Raw genomic sequence first — 21,374 nt, forward strand, 5'->3', positions numbered from 1 at the left:
TTCCTGCCTGCGACCTCCTGGGTCCCCTCCCATTGTTCCCGGAGCTGACACACAGCACTGGAGATGGCAGAAAGGGCTGCTCATGTCTCAGCCGGTGAGAAACACTCCAGAGACTGCAGTTAGTTAATAAAGCAGATGGGTTTATTGGAATTGGCAAATCTCAATGCTAGTGATGTGTTTAATAGGGTTCATCAGACAAAAATCCCAATAAAAATAAAACAGGGAGTTTGGGGGCAGGGGGATAAATATAAGACAGACAAGATGATCCGTACCTCTGGCATCTCCAGCAGCTCTACTGCTTCTCCTCAACCTTCAAGAATCAGCAACAGGTTTTCTCAACAATTCTTTCTCTGTTAGGACTTATTAGTCAGCATGAGAAGAAATCCCAGCCTTTAAAAGCCACTTTCAGCTGGCCTAGATCTCCCTCAGTCCCTGTGCCAAGTGAGTTCTTTAACTTTCCGTACACAAGACATTTGAACACTCTTCAGAGGCTCTCCCTTCACTTGGTACAGGGGCTTTCATGGAAATGTGGATGACTCCAAGCCCCTAATATTGTAAAAATATTTTTTTTTCAGAAGCCCCAGTGCCCTACATGACCCCCAGAGATTCTTTTCTGCGCTTCTGTAACGATCAAGCACCAGCACCTTACAGAAGTGTGCTTCTCTCAAATGCTGTGTGGACATTTCAATATTTATTTTTTTTTAAAGAACACTTTGTACAATCCCTAAGCAGGGCCTGAAGCAATGCAAACAATAACAAACAGCGATGGGCTTGAGCTGTAGATCTGGGATCCAGATGTGCATCTCAACTTCAGGAAGGTTTGAGGGTGCTTAAGCCGGGTGTGGGTTAATCTCCCTGGAAAATCAAAAATTAAGAGGGAGAAAGGAAAAAACATAAGCAGAACATAGCTAACAAAACACAGAGGGGCAAGTTTTCATTTCTGTGTGTTTGATAACTCCAGTTTTTTTGAAAGATGTGACCTCACCCTATAAGAGGTTGGGAACTGTGATGAGCCAAGAATAAAAGGCTTTTTGCTCACTGACACTGGTAAAAGTAAAGCAATCTGTTTTGAAGAACTCCTTTAAAGCACGTATTGCTACTTTGATGATACAGATCTTGTGGGAAAGTGGGTTTTGCTCTAAGTCGCATAGTTTTTTTGGTTTTCTCCACATATTTTTGCCTTCACATGAGTACTGTCCTATGTAATTCCAGTGCTCAAATGCATCTTAGATATTGTGATGCATTTGTACCACTCTGATGGCATTTGGGGCTCAAAATTTACTCATCTAAAGTTTTAGAGAAAAACAAAACACAGGTCCTAGATTTTCTCTTCAGAGGGAGACACCATTTCCAGGGATGAGCTGATTCCTCCCTTTTGGAACAGGACGTGGCCAGAGGAGCACTGTCATTACTGGAAGTTTTCTTTCATGAGAAAATATTATTTACACATGACAGAGCCAAATGACAACAGTGGCAAAGAAGACTAGCAATCGATCCTGCTTTAAATAGCTAATTTTCTAATGCAGGGAGGAGCATTTCTGAGGCCATTTCCGTAACAAGATGTTCCACTCACTTCTGGCCTAGCGGCACAGCATCTTGATCCTGCCTTCCCTTCCTTTCCCTTCCCTTCCTTTCCCTTCCCTGCCCTGCCCGCCTTCTGTCAACAAACATGTAAGAAAGGAATTTCACCATGTCAGGAACTTTAGGCTTTTGAAACAGAGCTCACACACTTGACGCTACCCAGCCTTAGGACACAGCTGAGCTGTTGCCCAGATGGGAGGTCAGTTCTGATTTCTTACAGATGTTTTGGATCAAATTATAGTGCTTAAAAGAAAAAAAAAAAGAAAAAAGAAAAAAAATCTCCAGAGGGTTCACAGCCATGACAAATAATTTAGAGGGTGGTTAGACAAATCATATGAAAGAACTCTAAGACTGGATCTTTTGGCTCCCTAATGGGGATACATTTAAATTAAAAAGCCAGTACATAATGAGCCAAAGACCATCGTGCCACTGGATAACAAAAGCAGTTAAAGAGCTGAATTGAAAAAGATGAGTGGATATTTGAGTGCCTGCCGTCATTTCCCTCTTCTGTCTTTTGGTGATGAGAAAGAAAAGGGAAAACAGTAAAGAATGAGCAGGGTCTCCACATTGTTTCTCTCCTCTTTCCTGGTGAAGAAGCCATCAGAGATGCAGAAACAGAAGGAAAGCCAAAATTATTTATTCCTCCCTACCCTGGACAAAATGGGAGTAAAACAGTCACAAAGACAGGACAAAGGTCTCAACCTTCTGGAAAGCGAAGCTTGTTTATCAGAGTAAAAACTGCAAGAGCTAAAGGGACAGCACAGGATTGCCACCAGCCCCTCCCCCAAGTTATGTATTTTGCCTTGTTTCTGTTAGTTTGCATTATTTAATATTTTAAATCATTACAAAACACCCTGACACCAAGTCTTTCAAATGTATTGTGGCCACCGAACAACTGAAAGAGCTGTTTCTCCTGCAAAGTTCTTCTGGGGCAGAAATTAACACACTGCCACTTCTCAAATATTCCCAAGCCCAGACCGGAGCGAGAAGCGGCTACTCATCTTCAAAAAGACTAAGGGAAGGGGTGCACTAATTTATACAGAGTCAATTAAAAACTGAAAGCAACCTAGATTTAATGGTTGGGAAGGCTAATTGACAAACACTCTCAACTCAGTATTACCTAGCTTGGCAAAATCCCTAATATTGAAATCTAAATTTTAATGCTATTTAAATCTAAGGACTGTGTATCATAGCCTGTACGCTTTTGATGATGTACAGGCAGACAGACAGCAAAGCACTGGATTCCCCACCCTCTTTCAGGGAGGACAGAAGACAGTCCACTCCTTGAGGGACACATTTCTCCTACGCACCACGAAGCAAGTCTCCTGCTAAAATCAGCGGGAACCATGCATGATTAAGGACACTGGATCAGGCTCCACATACGAGAGGTTTCCTGCTGCCACTGCAAAGGTGAAGAGTAGGTGATGCTCAATAACCAGGAAAAACTCTCTATATAACTATATAAAAGCTACCAAGCGATGGCTGAACACAAGGGCTCATGCTTGAGACACCAGCTGCTTCCTGATGACTGCTGCTAATTTTGGCAGTGGGGCAAGAGTGCAGTGCCTATGCAGTTTGAGGCAGGATATAGATTATAAACATTGTTTCCCTGAGATCTTGCTGTGCATTGCTCAAAATTGTTTTCAAAGGCAGCTCAAATTAGCCCTCCACCCACTCTCCACTGAGGTTAGATCCAGCGATGTTTAACATAAAGACAACAAACAGTCTTTGGAGTGGAGACCAGGGCCCAGGTTCCTTCTCTCCCTTCCTCCAAGACTTTTCTTAACAATACAACTACACCAGCACATTTCCCAAGCTGAAGTGCAATAACTGCTCTTTTATAATGCCCATTGGCAGCATACGTGTGCCACCCAGTCCAGAGCCTGTTTAATTAAGAAATTCTCCCAGACTGCCTGTTGCACCAGGTAAGCAGCCAGCAAATAAAGAAAAGCAATGTCCATTCAACCCCTGCCAGCTCACATACGCCCAGCTTTGATTGCTTGTGATTGCTTTGGGGTGAGAAAGGGAACATATTAGTTCTCTGCCAATGGCAGGTCTATGTTATTTGCAGACAGAAAGCTGCACTTTTTCTCCTTTGATAACAAGTAGTAACACAAGCAACGGCAGAAGCAGCCAAGCCTTGTTTCCTGTGAGCAGTGTCCCCAGCTGAGCTCCCATGTGGGGTCTCTAGTAAAGGGTGAACTTGCAACCCAGCTTCCCTTGAGCTGGAAGCAGGAGAAAGAGCTTGCAATGAGTATTTCCTCAGAGCTTACAGGATTTACTGTCCATGAGTGCTGTACCTCTCTGCTCTGCTGGGCTGCAATTAGCTGATAGGGACAACTTGGAAGGGGTCTGATGCATCTACTCCCCCCCACACACAGAGCAACTGCATGAGCCTCATTTCGTAGGAAACCAGATCTGCATCCAGACAATCTTATTGCCGAGATTAATTTCAAGACTAGAGGATTCAAGCCACTGACTTTGGCAAGAAAGGCCAGACACCTCAGCATCGCTTAGTGTTTCATTAGCAGCTGTCCTCCCAGTGGTGCTTTATTTCAGGAAATTACACTCAAGTTTATGGACAGGGAAACTGAGGCACAGCTTTTCGAAAAGACTTCTCAAACATTGGTCACAATCCAAAGTAAAACCACTGCAAGCATGCTTCTGCTCCAGGGCATGACACACAGCTCGCCTGCAGGGTGGTCTCCCTTGACAGCTATCAGACCACAGCATGGGGCAATGATGGCACAGGGCAGTGGTGCATGGGGACCATTGGTGGGAAGCCTTCTGCCCAGGCAACCTCCCTCCTCCACCCAGATGAGCCACATGTCCTATGCGAGCTCTTGAAATAATTGTTTTTGCAGGGCCAGAGCCAGTTACATCTGAAAGGGTACCTGTGAGCACGGCAAGGAGTGTCATTAGGCTGCTGGCTGGGCTCTGGAAGATGGATGTGTTGTTCACTTTCGTGCAGGCAGTTAACAGCGCTAGCTATTTGGTTACATGAATTTACAAGCTTAGCTGCTGAATAAAGGAGACCACAGGTTAACAGCAAGGGGTGAAGGTGCTTGTAAAGGTGCAAGCTGAGCCCTGAACCAAGGCGATTACAGCTCACTGGGAGCTCCTGAAACCCATTAGTGCTAGAGCAAGGAGCTGTCAAGATCCACAGATGAGCAGTTAAGTTTGCAAGCTCAGAGGTGACCATGTGCTGGGAAGGGAATTTGCTTTGCTTTCACATAGTCTCTCCCTTTTCTTTCTCCAACCAACCACCTGCAAACCAGCCCCCAGTTTCCCCCAGCAGGGACAAGGGACTCCCAGCCCATCCGCCCCTTGAAAGCCACACTCCTCCCTCCACCCCGGTGCCTCCCCAGCGCCGCAGGCAGCATCCCCATACTCGCCAGCACCTCTCAGGAGCCCTCTCACCAGAAGGTACTACTGATCCCCAACCTGGACCAAGCCCTCAGGCATGAAGAACCACATTACACTTCGGAAAGCAACAGAAAATAGTTTTCCCTAAGCGGCCCCTTACTTTCTCACACTGTCCTCTCCTCCAGAAATAAATAAAACTACTTCAAGGTGTCAGACAAGCCATCGCACTTTAATTTCTCCCTTTGGCAAGCCTAGCCACTAATTCAGTCTTGTTATGGTTTTCCCACTAGGGACAAAATATATACTGAGCTTTGAAAACCCATTGTGTAGCAGCAATTGTTGCTGTAAGCCAGTGGCTGTTTTGCTTTGTTCAGCACTGTGTGCCTGTGTCTCCTGTGAGATATTGTTTTGTTAGGGCCTGCTATTGATTAACAGGGAGAGGAATTGAATTCCAAATGGGAGTAGCTGAAACGTTCCAAAATGCTGCATAAAAAATGTGAACATTTAAAATCACCTTAAAGACAGGTAGCTTTCCTAAACCAGATCCATTTTGCCCTCCAGCTGTACCCACCACAGCATCTCACCTCAGGGCAGTCCTGCAATTCAGGCTCAGGATAAGGACCGTATCCTTCTCACATCTTTGGGGCTGATGGACATTGTTAAACAATTTGGGTGCTGTGCCAGGGGTGACATCAAGTGCTGGGACACTCTGCAGGGAGCAGCTCTGGGAATTTGTCCTGTCTCCTAATGCTGCCTCAGAGGCACCAGTCCCTGGTGTGGGTCCAGTAATAAGTAAATAGGCACAAAGGTATCTCAGGCTCCTACAGCTTCATCTTCTACCCTATACAAAGAGATTGATTATTCCTTGATTGAGCCCCAAATAGATTACCTTCATCTCCAAGGGAGGACTTTTGTCACTGTAACTACCAAGCTACACCAGAGCATGCATTGGAAGGGTAGTCAGCATCCAGTGCTGCTGTCCCAGGGCAGGAGCCAAGCACACCCAGCTGTCTCCTGCCCACAGGCAGCAGGAAGGGAGCAGAGGGGTCCCACAGGGTGCCAGACAGCGGCTCTACCACCAAGTCAGACCAGCTTTTTTGCATTGCCAGCACCACACAGTGCACACCACTACCCATGCCCAAGCCATGAGTAATTGCCCTGACATGTCTTGGCCCCTCTCGGTGGTGTCAGCTGGACTCTGAGCTACAGCACCGGGAGGCTTGTGGTGGTTTTGCAGTGTCCTGCTCCAGGCACTTGCCTGTGTATTGCCTTAGACCTGTTCGGCAGAAACCTGCAGGAATGAGAAGACACTGTGACACTGGTTTTCATCTGTCTGGGCAAAATTCATTTCACCAACCTTTGAAGTAATTTGAGGGGGGGAACTGAAGAGAGAAGGGCAGATTTCTAAATTCTCTTCAACCAGTTTCAGCATTTGCACTAGAATAATAATAGCAGAGTTGCAACATCCTTTGTGCAATATGTTAGGGGTAGTCGATCTACCGTCTGGGAAAATCCAGTGTCATTTAACAAGAGGGTAATACAAGACTGTACTGTAGGAGCTAGCCAGAGAGATTTTGATAGGGAATGGTATAATTCCTCTAGGATCTTCTGACCATCCCATAGAAATCATAGAGTGGAACCTATATCAGGTTTACTGTAGGATTTAATAGAAAACAGAGGTTTTCAGAAGAGCTGACATGCAGCCTGCTGCTGACAGTGTTCATTCACAAAAAGTCTACTTCTACCACTGTGCTGGAGGCAACTTCTCAGAAGACACAATGGCAGAGGCAGACAAGAGGAACCAGGTCCCTCTTTCCACCTGCTGCTGGAGGAATGGCCACAAACAAATGTAACCGAAAAGCACAAGGGGCCACAGCTTGCGCCTCCACCGCTAATTCCCATCCACTTTACCTTAGAGCCAATTAGCCTTTGTCTTCAAGAGTTTCAGCTCATTTTGCATGTTACCATGTCAACATTTAAGTATGAAAGATAGTGGTAACATATCTGTAAGAACTCTTGGACTCAAGAGTTCTCAACAGCCACTAAGCCCAGGCCTAGAATCCCTGTTAGAGGAATATCAAGCTAAAATACTGCCCTGAAGCAGGTGGTCTTGAGGAAGTGCTTCCTGAGGTGAGATCCTGGCCGTGTTCTTGCCATGAGCATCACCTTCCCAAGCTAGTCATGCTCAGCCATGCAGCCATCCCAGAGCAGCCACTTCTGAAAGACAGGAACACTGTGCACTCAATAGCACTATTGTACTCACAGTCTTAGATTTCAGCATCAAATACAAATGCACCTGACAAAAATAGAGTGGTGGTTACAAAATACAGGCATATTTGTCTGAAATGTTGTTATCAGAGAGTTTTCTGGAAAAAGGAGCTGTGCTTGGCGGGGACAGTCCTGTGTTTCAGCTGAAGGAGCACCGGCAGCGATGCACCCCACTGTGATGTGCAGCAGTGTTTATGGAAATAAGGGTACAGGGTGGATCAAGAGCAGATTACAGCAGCCTCCACCCGCAGATTACAGCAGCCTCCACCCGTGTATACATCCCTGGCCCTGGCCCAGGCTGCCTCGTAACCCTGCGCTGGACAGTGATCAAAGGGTTCAGCGTGAGCTGAGAAAGCCACACAGGGAGGAGGGGGAGCAGTGATCCCCAGCCTCCAGCCCTCTCTTTGTTCAGTTCACTCACGAGTTTCCCAGTTGTGTTTGAACTCCTGTCTCACACTCGCCGGTGCTCAACCACTGCCGGTGGCTTCAGGGACACGAGCTATCAACCTTGACTTCACATTAACTTCATCTGAATTACATTCTAGTTCTTTCCAGAAAAGCATTTAAAAGCTTTTTCGTCAAAAGAGGGTGTAGACATGGGGGGGGGGGGGGGGGGGGGAAGAGACTGCAAACATGGGGGAGGGAATTAGATTTAAAAGAGCCCTTTGGAGTTACTTCAATTAATTTGGGTACCGAAACCCTCTGGAGAAAGGCTCCTCTTAGAGCTACTGAAGTAGAACAGAGCATTTCAGGGTATCACTTTCATATTGAAATAGCAGCAGCACAGCAAAAGCGCTTTTCCTCCCAATTCATTAATCTTTACGAATGCATAGGGTTGCACTTGATGATGCATAGCTCTCAGCAGCACCTTACCTCTGACAAGTTTTACGGAAGCATGTGCCTGTGCCCTGGCAGAGGGGACGCATGCAGACACAGTGCCATTTTGAACTCAGACACAGTGGTTTAAGAAGAGGAAACAAATGTTTAATCTCAGCACTAGTGAAAAATGAGGGTCTGCGGGCCATTCCTTACCTTGCTGGTTGTTGATGCTAGCTGGGTGGTCAATGCTTTGAAGCATGGAGTATGAAACAGCGCTTGAGTTAGAGGATCCACTTGCACTAGACAGAGTGTTTGTAATGTGCTTTCTTGATGAAGCAAGCTTGCTTACATGTCTGCAAGAACAGTGGGCTTGCTTTTAGTATTTCCATATATTAAAAAAAAAAAAAAAAACAACAAAACCAAAACCCACCAAAAAAATCCCCCAAAAACCTAAAACCAACAACAACAATAAAAAAGCCCAACCTAAAAAGCTTCAATTGGGAAAATCCTTGCCTAAAGGTCTCACACTGCAGCAGCAGCAGGATTAAGAGAATCCGGCGTAGGCTACTTCTCAAACATAAATTCCCAGGCTTTCTTCAATCTTTATAACACCAAGAAGATCCCTCAAAACCATCAGGCCAAGACCCAGAGAAGCTCACTGACTGGTTTGCTTGAGAAATCTCTTGCCATTTCTCTCAGGCAGTTCAGTCAGTTTAGCAGGAAAAAATGAATGACTGTGCACATTGGCCTAAGATGTGCAGCAATATATATTCACAAGAGCAACATGAAGCAGCACAGTGAGAAGATCAAGGCTGGCTGGGCTGCAGAACCTATTGTAGAGGAGGTCATAAAGGCAACGTGTCTGGGCCCATCCATTTTTGTTGCCAGTTAACAGACCAAGTTTCTCAAACAAAAGCCCCTAACTGACAAGAGTATGTCCTCAAGACTGGAAACAGATTGATGGCTGACACTGAATAAAAGCCTATTTCCTTTGGCTCATGGGGGTTTGGCACAGTTGCTGATACCACAAATGGCTGAGCCCAGTTATCAGTGCATATGTAGCAAAGTGAATATTTGTTAGAAACAGAGCCTAAATTATTCATGAAGGCTTTAAAATCTTGAATCATTTAATTCCTTCATGTCTTCAGTACAAAAGAATACGTCGATGTTCCCTACTTACAGATTTTGTACAGCAAAATTGGCCAGCAAAGCTTGACAGGTGAAACAAAAAAAAATTAATTGTTAAGCATCAGTTACTGTACCTCCCCTGCTGAAATTAATAGAGCCGCTGCTTGAAACAAAAGCTGAGACAGGGCTCTCAAGGAAGCAGTGGACAAGTATGTTTGCAGGTTGTTTATAATCATCCATTCCAGCAATATTTGCATCTTCCTCCAGATACTTAGTGCAACTACAGACAGGACTTAAGGCTAGGTGGGCTACAGATTGGGTCCAGGTACCTGGCAATTCCCATCAACGTGCATTTAGTGGGAATCTTAGGTAAATGCTTGTTGCCACTAGAAAAAGGAAAGGAGACCTGAGCTCTATTAAGTGTTGTTCAGACTCCAAGTTCAATATCAAAGTACTTTATAATTACTAGTTAAGTGCAGGTTCTGCAGCCCATGATGTTTCAGCAGGAGCTCACACATTTCATTAAATGTTAGAACGAGTTTTCTTACAGGCAGGAAAATTCACCGATGGGCTGCTGGAGTCATCCTTTGTCTTCCCAAAGGGTGCTGTGGGAGCTTTCAGCTTTTTTCAGCTCTACACAGAGCAGAGAAATCCTAGTCTGGACAGAAACACCTTCCACCTGAAAGCCTGTCTCATCTTTCTTCAGAAAGCAATGAGCTACAGGAGGAAAATAAATCCTTTGCCAAGAATGATGTCTAGGTCTTTCAGCCAGGCCTGCATCTTACCAACAATTTTCACATGTTATTTCTCATTCTTCTGTATGGAAGATCTCTGTTCCTAAAGAGCAACTGTCTGCCTGGAACAAGAGGGCCACCAAAACAAAGTTGCCCAGTATGCAGAGGAAACAAAGGGGATAAGAAGAAATTTCTCCACTGACAAGTAATCTTACATGTTACTTATAACAGTGGGGAGTAAACAATTTTCAGGCAGAAAGGTAATTTTTCAAGCTGACAGAACGGTTTCCAAGTATAGTGCCTAGCTGAGCCCTGGTCCAAGCACGCAGCAAGCGCTGTGAGGCCCTTTTCACTTACAGAAGAATAGATGGGGCCAGACAGTCTGGCAGCCTCACTAAGGCACAATGAGCAGGAGCCCTCTCTCCCCCTACACGTATAAACACACGCACTCTACAATCTTTCACAGCAACGCGCCAAAGCAAACATCAAATCGACTGTAGTATTTCAGGGAGATGGCCAAAGCTCACAGATATTTTCCATGCAATCCCCTGGAACAATCCAGGGCTTTCACTAGCACAAAGGTGGAAATATGCATAGTGGAGAAAAGAGTGATTATTTTTAGAAAGGTACATAAAAAAAGTGGGTCTTGGTTTGGCCAGGATTTACCCTGATCCCAGCAGAAGCGATGCCAAGGTTGAATGGTAAGGTGCCGGATCAGGCCCACCTCCCTCAAAGCATCGCACGTTGTTTCCAGGTGAGGTTAGCTGACAGCCGCCACTCCTCAAAATCCTGTCCTCCTTGGCACAAACACATTTTCTTGAAAGGGGGTGATTCCTTCACATCCTTCTGCCCAGACACAATCTCTGGGTATAAAATGACAATGAGGTTGAGGCAATCGGATAGAGAACGGCAGCCAGGCTAGCCAGTGTCAGCACAGTCAATGTAACACAGCACCAGGACCTGAAAAGCTGCAAGGTCCCATCCTGAACTGCTCAGAAGACATTGATCATCTCATAGGCCTACAGTGATTCTCAGTGCCCAGTAGCAATGCACGATGGGGCCAATTAACAAATGGTTAGTTTGCAACCCAAAAAAATGGCAAAACAACTTAAGTGAAGTATTGTGCACCAGTGTTTATTTGGATTTGATCATTCTTTGTAGTCTATTTTTGCCACAAACTTGGCTTGAAATCTGGTTTCACAAGTGGTCATCTTCAGCTGGAGATTCATGGAGCCATGGAGATGGGAACTACTTCCAGGGGGCTCCTAAAACTGACTGTACAGCCACAGTCTGAGAAGTGCCTCTTTGAAACCCAGCACCAGCTGAAGCATGCCCTGCTGCTTGTTCCTGCTGTTGCACTATGCCTCAGTTGCACCAAGATGAATTTTCATGGAACCATGGGAGAAGTCAACTTCAAAAAAACAGGTTAAAACCAAACAACAAAAGACTACTTTTAACCTGAACTGGTTCTCCTGATGATTTGCTATGTAGCCGTACCAGACTTTTGCTGGCATCATTGGGTGAACAACACAGGAACGCAAATGCTTCTCAAATTGCATCCTAAGGAAAGCAGGCTCTTGTCAATAGACTGCTATGGTCCACTTTGCAATGGGAAACGGCTGTCAGCTAGGTCTGTAGTTTCAACTGTCCAACTCATCTAGCACACTCAATGATACTCAAGTGAAGTCAAGCACTTGAGCTGCTGTTAGTTTTCCCTGCAGCTCTCTCTTCTCCAGGCTGAGCTGGCCTATGTCCCACACCTTCCCCTCACAGGGCAAGTGTTCCAGCTCTAGCCATCCATGGAGGACCTCAACATTTCCCAACTGAAATTTGATTTACTGGTCTAAACTCTCACTTAAAAACCTGCATTCACAAGACTCACAAGACTCTCATAGCATTAGAAAGTGACACTCAGGATAAGTTTCCCGGAAGACTTGTGACTCTCATGTGAAACCACTATAAAGAAGATTTAATGGTTGTTGCAGTAGGAATCTTACGCAACAAAGATAACTGCACCAGGCTCAGCCTCCAGCACACTAGGGCCATGCATAGGGTTTCACATGAAGGTCATGAGAAGCTTCAAATATTTTAAAGTTTCAAAAGAGCTATCATAATAGAGAAACAAAAGCAGAGATGTATTGCATTTGCCTGCTAAACCAAATGGGTCTGACTTGCTTGTATGGGATTCATTCAGCAAAAGCAAAGCTTCCAACAACATATCTTTGGAGATCCCTCCACACAGCATGTACTACACCAAAGGCAGGAGTAAAAGCAAGACAGACTGAGAAACAGAAGATGGCAGGAGGCTTGTCCTTCTCCCTTTGCTTTTCCAAAATTAGTTCAAAGCGTTAACTCAAAGGAGTTCATCTCCAGCAACAGCTGGCAGTTTGGGCTGGCTAGCAAGCTGCAGTTGACTAGAGGGATTCAGTGAAAGTCACCTTCTTTCAAAAGGAAATAAAACACGGAAGAGCAATGTCAATTTTAAATTAATATAGGTAGAAAAGCACAACCTATTGCTTCTTAATGCCGTTCTACTTTATCTATGCCTAATGTCCTAACTAATTTATCACTATGTAAGCTCCATTTACTTTTGGTGTTTCTCCCTAGGTGAATAATAAAGATCAGATGAGTCATTTAAGTTTTATTCTTTACTTTAGAATTTTGAGAGACAATTCAACTATGGCCCACAGAAGTTCATATTTCTCTATGTTCAGTGGAGAAAGACTGAAGAAACTGAGAGGACTGACACAAAACACCCTCGGCAAAAGTTACCCTTTGTAAATGCTATCCTCTTCAGGCTTAAGTGCTATAACTTCATTGTTGCAAATAGAGCAAGGGCAAGGTTTAATAACCTTATCTATTAATTTATTATCTTTAATATACTTATCTATTAATTTATTTTCATAATACATTTTCTAAGGGGAAAGTCCTACTCTGTTCATAGACTTTCCATTTTTATAGTTTAAACACGACATAAGATAAATTTTAAACCTAAGATTATTTCATGTAGCTCTCAGTTTTCAGAAATCCTTCTTATATCCATATCTTCATGTTGCTTATAAGCTATGTAATAAGTACGGATCACTGAACACCTGAAAAAGGAAGAAATAATAAACTCAGAAAAACCCACATCTTAAAGTAATATATGAAATTCTGGTTATGCCCTTTCAAAAAGCATGCAGCAAAATGAGGAAAGGGACAGATGCAGAGATTACAAGGATGATCAGAGGAATGGGTCAGCTTTGGAAAAGGTAAGACTAAATAAGCCTTGGAAAACAAGGAGACAACAGAGCAGGATGAGGCAGACATCTCTATGTTTATGAAATAGAAAAGGTGAACAGCTATTACCCATCGCTTAACACAAGAGTGAGAAGGAACTGAAAGAAATCATCAGGCAGAAAGTTGGAAAACAAGAACGAAAAAGCACTGTTTTACAAAGCAACGTGACAGCACTGTGTAGTGCACCATCACAGGCTGTTGTGAAGGCCAAGACTGTCCAAAGGTTCAAGAAACAATTAAACAAAATAATGGAAGAAATGTCCCTTCTGGCTGTTAGACAGGCACAAACAAATCCCATAGAACATCCCAAGCTGTGCAGGATCCAAGGATCAGAGAGGGTAATGGTGTGGCCAGCATTATTGTACACTTGCCCTGTTTCTTCTGCTCCTTCCCCAAGCACTTGCTGTCGGCCACAGTTAGGCACAGGGAAGAGAAGGCTCTGGGGAGCTGAAAGGCCCTGCTCCTGCATTTTCACTTCAGGATTAGTCTGCTTGAGCCAGCACGCTCTGTCACTTAGCCAAGTGTCAGAGGTGACAGCATCAGGCAGGCTGAGAAGAAGCACCACAACACTTCTAAATGCTTCCAAGAAAAATGATCCCTCTTTCTTTAGTATGCTATAGCTTGTCATATAATAGCAATAATCACAATTGCTTTGTAATATACGTGGAGCAGCTTTGGAGATTGATTAAATGCCTCTGCTTCCCTTCAGCTTTAATCACACCCAGCAGCTGTTTATCGCTCAGAATACTTTAGATCAATAGAGCTTATGCCTTACTTATACCTTTAAAATAGTATACTCTATACCAGCTCCCTTGAAACTGCAAGCAGTAATTACAGTAAGTGATCATACTCTGCAGAGTTAAAAGTAAGTAGCTGTTATAAAATTGACAAAATCATCGCAGCCACTAGTGTAAGACACTTTTGAAAGGTGGACTTTCCTAGTTGCAAACTTGTCCCAAGTTCTTTGATAAAGGAGGGACTGGAAAGGCTGTGTGCACAATTCTGCTCAGACCCTGCCATCAGGTGGAACATAAGGGCCATGAGACAGAGCAGGACACCTGCCCCATCAAATACCCCAAGAGCACAGCAGCAGAGGCAAGGCCAAGGGTAAGGTTACCAGGAAGTCCTAAGCACAAATGAGAATACCCCAGGTTAGATGGTAGTGCAAAAAAAGCCATCCATTTTAATGATTCTATGAGATACACTCGTGTCTTGTGACTGTGCTCAGCCAGCAGTTTCAGAAGCATTACATCAATAAAGCTTTAAGCATATTTTGATTCCATAAAAATAAGCAAAATCCTACTGAACACAGTGTGCAAACTTGTACTGACTTCCACAAGCCCAGGACCTCACTCTCTGTGTTAATCATGGCAAGTTAAGTGAATGAAAGTTAACTTCAGGCATTAAATCATCAAATCCAGATGAAACATACTGGAAAAGTCCATTTCATCACACTGCCAGACAAGACAAGACAAACTCTTGGCTGGTGCATTGAAAAGACAAATATTTGGATAGGAAAAGAAAGAGCGGGTAAAGTCATTGCTTCTAAAATGATATGTTATGGAAAATCATTGCATCACTTTTACTAGCAGTTCACAGCTACTCATTAATTTTGCAAAACTGCAGCAGCTGCTACTCTCTGAGGTCTTCTGGAGCAGCAGAATATCTTGCCTGCTCATAAAGGGACAAAAAGCAATGCCCAAGAGTACCACTACAAGAAAAATGGTGTTTATGTGAAAGGTGACAAGATTTGGTTCATTTTATACACAGCCAGGACCTGTGTTTGAAAGAGACAATATTAGGATTGTTTTTTCCACCCACACATCCACAGCAATACAGGTCATTTTCTCTGGCAGGAAAGAAACTGTAATGTGGTATTTAATGTTGTGTTGTGTCAACAAATACATAGCACACCAGGATTTAGGAACTCTTTAGGTAGGCTAGCCCACGAAACCTCACCTGATACTGGCACAGAAAAGGGGGAGGAGTGAGAAAATTGTCAGATCACTTTAAGAAGCACTGCAAAATATGTCACGTACTATTTTGCTTTGTTAGAGATTGAGGTATATTGAGTTAATGATCATTAAAATCCAATTAAGAACAGGGGAAACAACTCTGGATGCTTAGAAGGCCCCAGCCTTCCAGTCCATCAGACAAGGGAAGAAGAAAGCAGATAAAATGAGATAAAGGCAGCCTGCCATTATCATTGTCATTCAAAAGAGGAGGAATGCTGGATAATCTAGAGCTTTTCCTTTTTATTTTGTTTTGCTGTTTTTCTCTGACCTGTCTGGGGTTTCAGCTGTTAAAAAAAAGGAGGGAGATACAGGAAGGCAAGCTCTTCAAGTTTTGAACCCACCAAACACTCACATGTTTCAATTTCTGCCACTTTTGTGTCCCTTTCCACACTACTAACCACTTGAAAGCATCTTGCAGGGGAGAAGCTACCAGAGAAAATAGTTTTAGATGCTCCTTGTTTATTATATGCAGATCAAGCCGTTCTTATTAACTCAGTTTCCGTTCTTTCTTCATAGGTAGCAGTGCTGTGATATTATTTGCAAGCAGCCAAGGTAATTACCATCCAGCAGGGTCCAATTGTTTTCAATTAAAAGCTTGACTGAAGTCTTTAGTTTTTAATACCATTGTGACCATCTGCTTTCACTGAAGTTCATCAGCAAAGGCACAAGCCTCATTCTAATGCTGCTTAATTATATGGAGGATTTTTTTTTTTTTGGTCAGAGATTCATTTTTCCCTGCTAAAGAAATGGGCAGCAAAGGGACTGCCTGGGTTCACTAATAGCCTGCAGCAAGATGGAGTATCCAGGAAGATCATTACCTTCCTGGGAGATCCAGTTGTTATCACACTGGCAAGAAGATCCAGGGGACCAACAGGAGAAAGCAGTTAACCTCGGCTGCCCTCCTTTCCCTCCCTTCAGTCACTTGCCTCCTTTTTCTCCCAGCAAATCTGAAAAGGCCACAAGGAAGAGGAGTTAATCTAAAAATAGGCAGTATGGTCCTCCCTTGCTGGTTACACTTTTGGACTCCGTTCCAGGCCAGGAACGCAGGCAGACTCTCCCGTCTGGGCACCCGCTCCCTCATCCTTGCACGTGCAGTGAATCTTTTGCAGTCCTGCATCATGTCAGGTCTGAGGATCTCCAAATCCCTTACAGGCATTCATTAAGCCCTGCACAATCCTCAGGAGAAGTAAGTAAATATAATTTTCCAGATGGGGAAATTAGGGCGGCACGAGGTTAAGTGACTAGCCTGAGGCCAAACAATAAATAAGTGGAAGAATCAGCATGAGGAGCTGCAAAGACCCAGGTTTAATGAAAGTCTCTTGAGTGCTCAGCTCCAGTAAAGGAAAAACAACACCCCAGCCCTCAAATCCTCAGGACACTGAACTCGTTTACTGCAGCTCTGCTTTATATGTGCCAATGTTAATAAGCGTGACTTAATATTTCCAACTGTACTGTGCAAAGAAAGGTATTTTGCAGATTTAATGCAGGAACTGCTGTCTCAAGGCAGGGAAGCACACTTGATATTGTTCATACCATCGACCCAGGCAGACGCACAGCTTCCTTACAGATGCCTGCTGCCGTTTCTGTTACACATGGTTATTTTCAAGGACTGGCTCCTCAAGAGGCAGGTACTTTGCCAAGTACCAATTAAAGAAGAAGAATATGTGGTACAACACTGTCAAAGCTGTGGAGATGTGCTACACTGCTCTAGTGGCAGTTTGAATCCCTTAAACAAGAAGCCAGAGGCCTTTCCATCTTCTCAGATGTATAGGTACGCCCATCTCTCAGGTAAATCCCAGAACCATTCATCCAAGACTTACAGCCCTGCTCCTCGCTAATCTTTGGGGAGACAGAAAGTTGGGTTTTCCCCTTGCACCTGGGGGTGCCTTTCTCCTTGGCACATATCTTCACTCTCAATGCACTGTTAGATCCATGTTATGCTCTGTCCCAAAGGCCAGCAATCCTGCTCCAAGATGGTACATGATGCAGGAGCACTAAATCTATATCAGGGCTGTTATACAGCCAAGTCCACGTCTTTTATGCTATATTGAGACCTCTACAGATGCTATGCAGCAAAGGCATTGAAACTGGAATCTGAGGCTTGGGAGATAATTACTTCAGAAAATGGTGTAAATTACTTTAGTATTTTGAAAGGCTTGAGGTGTTGCTGTTCAACTACCTTCAGCTATTGTAAATGTAATGCAATTTGTTTCCATACAGATTTCTTTTAAAGCTATGTGTAGTATGTGTCCTAAATACATAATTACACACCAGAGTATAATGGCTCATTTGGGGTTATTTTGTAACCAATATACATTTTAAAAGCAAATTTTGAAGGAATATGCAGCAACAAGCATGCAGCACACATTCTGGAAGATGGTTTTTCTTACACTTTGGAAGATGGTTTTTCTTACACTTTCGCTCCTAAGAGGCTCCCAAAGGCCTATTCCTGCCAGAGAAACATACAAGAAAGAGTGAGAAGAAATAAAACCTTTCTTTAAGAACTACCTTGAAGAAAACATAACGATCCTGTTAAGAAAATAGTCCAGTAAACACGTTTTTGGCATGGGTGTCCTGTGAATTGGATGGCCTCGGAAATTGGTAATAAGATTTCGCATCTTTTCTTCCTGCGTTTGAAACTAATTTGTGCTCATAGCAAGTCAGCATAGCAATTGCAAAGTTTTTCAGTGACCTGTGTAAAATCATTTTGCAGCTCTTATGGAGCTATGTTTGCACAGCAAGAATTATTGAGAAATTTCTGTCCTTCTGCAAAGTGCTTTCCATAATCCCCGAACAAGCCAGTTTCCATTGAAAAGTCCTACAACAAGAGCAATAATGCATCAATGCATGCAAGTGAATGATTTCAACAGCACTTGGATTGATGTGAGTCAGTTGGGGTTGATCTCTAAGAATATTTCAGACAACCACTCTCACTTAAGTTACTAGCAGTTCAACATGCTGCTTTATTCACTAGTTCTAGCCAAAAACATTTGGACTTCTTTCCTTCTTTTGTAACTCCATAAGTTGCCATAAGACAAGGAGCTGCCTTTTGACAAGAGTGCATGACCAGCAGTTCCTTTCCTTCCATCTTCTCAGCAAGCTCCCAACACCATGGTTCATCCTGCTTAATTGGAAGGATTTAAAGCTGAGACGCTGAAATCGGGTACCATCTGTGTCAGGAACCAGGCACTTCCAAAGGGCCTCTAAGACCTAAATCTCCCACCAGAAGCATTTCTCTTTCTCCAACAACTACAGAGGCAATTTAGCACAAACGTGCTCCTAATTCTGGCACTTGAGTTAATTGCTTAAAGAAAAATAAAAATTGATCAAGTCTGCCTCTTTGAAACTACTTGTTAGCTATATTTAAGCAAAAATTGATCAAGTCTGCCTCTTTGAAACTACTTGTTAGCTATATTTAAGCAGAGGAGCTATGGGATGTAACAAGATCCCCGTTTTAAAGATGAAAGGGAGATAAATACCTTGCTTTCTACCTTATGGTCACTGCGTGGCAAAGCAAGACTTAAGATATTATGAGCCTGAACCCCGCTGAGCAAAGACAATGGTGTAGTCTGTGAGAATCCATTTAGGCAAAGGGGCAGGGGCCTGTAGGACAATGAAATATCAGTCTTTGTGCAAATAACAAGGACTTGTTCTGCTTTGGTATCTACTGATGACTCTATAGCATTCTTCACAGCAATAAATAAATTAACCCACACTGTCATGCAGGGAGGTTTTGCCCATCTTTGTAGAGGGGACCGAAACAAGCACAGAAGGCAGCTCACATTTAGCAAAGGCAGGAGGAAGTACTTGAACTGCATTGTGGCTAAATATGAGGCTACGCTATCAAATTTTACATGCAAAGTATACAGTTCATCCCACTTGCTCTGTCATTAAGGGCCTGTGTCCTACGCGTCTGTACTGTACAGGCGTATGTTTTCCTGCCCATGTGGCAACCCCGTGCACCAGTGAGCAGACAAGGCCTGCACATAAACATCCATGAAGTATAGCTATAGGTTTCTCAGCTTGTTTCTGGAAATGCAAGTGAGTCTGAGGGAGGCTGACATGGAAAAAGACAACAGTGTTTGAATGGAAGGTAATAATCCCTTCCTTATCAAGTGAAATAATCCCATTTTCTCTACTATTTTCAACGTAATATGACTAAATTAAAAAATCCAAATGTCATTTTATTTTCTCTTTGCTCTTTTGACTAAACGAATAAAAATTCTACAGAATTTTAAAGTGAAAGTACATGAAAAATTACTCACAGCTGTGGGATTTGCCCTGAAGATCTGGAGTACCTCCCTGCTGGAGCTTCAGAGTGAGGAAAGCTTCATTCATTTACCTTCTTCTAAGCTGCACATTCACTGAATCCAGATGGGATCTGAATTTTCAGTGTATGTATTTCAGGTCAAAGAGCTGCAATATTCATGTTCAGATTTTACCGTACTTTCTCAGACCTGAGGAAAAATGAGATTTCCAAGTGCATCTGCATCATAACAACACTATTGTGTCTCATAGCCTGTTCTTTTTAGATCTAATAATGTTGCAACTCAAGTCAGAGGCAATTGAGCCTAATGAGATGGATGAGTGGAAAAGGATCCTTCAGCCTCAAGACACGAGAGGTGTGCCATACCAGTTAGTGTTAAGGGGAAGGTTGATTGCTCTTATGGGTCTTTCCAGATGATTTCTACATTTTGATTTCCTGACTTCTTTGCCTCTTCCCCCTAAGTTGGCCCCCCATTTCCTTTTTTAAGAAACATATATGGTGCAGCAAAATGCTTCAGAATCAGCTGAAAGTGAGGGGAAAGAAAACTAATATCTCACACTTTGTACATTTTCTTCTATGTAAAAGGAAAAGCTCTCTCATTTTTTCCACTGTCCTTATCCTTTCTTAAAGCACCCAGACAGCTTAAAGACACAGATGTAGTGTCTGAGTATCAAGAATCTATGTGAAAAACAATATTATCAGAGTATCACTCTGAAAACCTGTATTTCAGTGAGCTTTGTGCCATTTCCTGAGTAACACCCTCACATCTCATGTACTGTCTTATAATTACAAAAAACATAACTTGGTATAGCATGCACTATGTCAGCTTTGATTATGCCAGCAGAGAAAGACATGGGATACAGAGAGAGAATAAAAGAAAAATGATGGCTGTCTACTGGCTTATCAATTTACATCTCTCTACAGTAAATCTAAGCCCTTTGTGCTGTCAGTCATGCACTCCTACGGCAGTGATTGCTGGAATATGAAAATCACAGCTTTGAGATCCATTTGTACATCCACATATTTGCACAGCCTTTCTGGGTTTATTGCTTCAGTGGCTGCAGCACTCCCCATCGGTATGGGACCTGGGATTTTAAGCGTGACGTTTCCCCCTACTATGTAGCTTAGGTGCAACACTTCATACCAACACTCTCTGAATCACCACCTTTCCAGCTGAAGTTATGAAGGAAAATGGAAAAAAACCCTCAGGAAACAGTAAAGGTAACAAATGGTCATGTGTTAGGTGACATATTTCAGGCCTATAAATCCCAATATGATGTTGTGATTGTGGCTAAAAATAACACACCTCTTCATCAAATATTTACTGTCACGTAAATAGCTGCCTAGCCAGCATCATGCTTTTGAACACGTTAATAGCAACTGCATATGTTTGGCTAAAATGACACACTGGAAATTAATGAAGACAAGAAGACATGAACAAAAACCACCTCACTGCTGCCATCGCCTCTGTAGCAACTGTCAGCAGCAAAGAGCAGCTTCCTGGAAATTTCAGAAGCATGGTCTTCAGAAAAAAAATAATCATACTTGTTACAGGCACAACAGATGGTTATGCACACACATACACTACAACTAAGTTTCCTGTGAGCTGAGCAGTAATTTAGGGCCTCACCCTTCCCCAAGCTCTTTCCCATCAGGACCCACATCCAGGAGTGGGTCAGTGAGGTTTCTTGCTGTTGTAAAATACAAACAGTGGTAGGAAAGCATTTTTTCAAACTTTTTATGCACCCAATGAGGACAAACATTCTACCACATAAAATTTCCCACAGGTCCACATGAAACTAGCCAAGAGCAAAAGAATAATCATCAAAAAGAATCGTCCTCACTTTAAGAACTGCCCTCAGCTATTCCCCTAACACGAAGTTAAGTGTTAAAATCTGTAGCAGAGTACAATCCTCA

General features: G+C 43.3%; 1 long non-coding RNA gene across 3 annotated transcripts in view; it reads right to left on the reverse strand.

The window, feature by feature from the left end:
• Positions 1–119: 119 nt before the first annotated feature.
• Positions 120–21,374, reverse strand: part of LOC121090741 — a 32,018-nt gene continuing 10,763 nt past the window's right edge. For 2 of the 3 annotated variants that reach the window (XR_005828695.1, XR_005828697.1), the window contains exons 3-4: positions 8,248–8,387; positions 120–7,164 (exon numbers count right to left, since the gene is read on the reverse strand). This is a non-coding gene — a long non-coding RNA (uncharacterized LOC121090741). The remainder of the gene's footprint in view (positions 7,165–8,247; positions 8,388–21,374) is intronic. The other variant, XR_005828696.1, reaches the window with a different exon arrangement.

Source organism: Falco naumanni, chromosome 6 (assembly GCF_017639655.2).
Source record: "Falco naumanni isolate bFalNau1 chromosome 6, bFalNau1.pat, whole genome shotgun sequence".
In the NCBI taxonomy this organism is placed as follows: domain Eukaryota; kingdom Metazoa; phylum Chordata; class Aves; order Falconiformes; family Falconidae; genus Falco; species Falco naumanni.